This window comes from Triticum dicoccoides, chromosome 2A (genome assembly GCF_002162155.2).
Source record: "Triticum dicoccoides isolate Atlit2015 ecotype Zavitan chromosome 2A, WEW_v2.0, whole genome shotgun sequence".
NCBI classification, from domain to species: Eukaryota; Viridiplantae; Streptophyta; class Magnoliopsida; order Poales; family Poaceae; genus Triticum; species Triticum dicoccoides.
This window is the reverse complement of record NC_041382.1, coordinates 364,648,687-364,648,962: the sequence shown is the minus strand read 5'-3', so window position 1 is coordinate 364,648,962 and position 276 is coordinate 364,648,687.

The following is a 276-nucleotide window of genomic DNA, read 5'->3' as shown; positions in this document are numbered from 1 at the left end:
CTGTTGCTGTTGCTGTTGCTGTTGCTGTTGCTGTTGCTGTTGCTGTTGCTGTTGCTGTTGCTGTTGCTGTTGCTGTTGCTGTTGCTGTTGCTGTTGCTGTTGTTGTTGTTGTTGCTGTTGTTGTTGCTGTTGTTGTTGTTGTTGTTGTTGTTGTTGTTGTTGTTGTTGTTGTTGTTGTTGTTGTTGTTGTTGTTGTTGTTGTTGTTGTTGTTGTTGTTGTTGTTGTTGTTGTTGTTGTTGTTGTTGTTGTTGTTGTTGTTGTTGTTGTTGTTGTTG